The following is a 583-nucleotide window of genomic DNA, read 5'->3' on the forward strand; positions in this document are numbered from 1 at the left end:
ATTTATATACGTAGAATAATATTTTACAAGTTATGGTTTAAAAATCGAAAGATAGCGAAGCATTAGAAACCAATATTCCTAACATTTGTGAAAAAAAATGTGGAAGACAAATTGCAGTTTACGTAAGTTGTAATTCAAATACTTTAGTTTGTTTTTGTACAGCATGTAATTTGTAGGGCACTCTTGTTATTATCCCTCTTACTATAGCGATAAACGCATTTAGAAAAGAAAAAAAATTGTTTCTAGAGAACAGTATTTTTGAAATATTTTTTAAACAAATGTGAAATAGAACAGTATAACTTTCAAATGTTTACTGGCAGTGGGATACTGTTAAATTGTTAATGTCATATTGCATACTGTATCAGCATAGTATTGTATCATACATATTAGCCAGGTTCGGTTATATTAAAGGCCTAACAAGATAAATAAAAAATTGGGAATTTAAAAACCTGCACGTATGAATAGTAAAAACAGTAAGGAAACAAGGATGGAGATACAGTAGACATTATTTACTCAAACTACAAATCCCTATTTTGGCTTTATGCTGTTACCTAGAATTGCATTTGGTGGAGTCAAAACATGG

The sequence above is a fragment of the Limulus polyphemus genome, unplaced genomic scaffold (genome assembly GCF_000517525.1).
Source record: "Limulus polyphemus unplaced genomic scaffold, Limulus_polyphemus-2.1.2 Scaffold106, whole genome shotgun sequence".
NCBI lineage: Eukaryota > Metazoa > Arthropoda > Merostomata > Xiphosura > Limulidae > Limulus > Limulus polyphemus.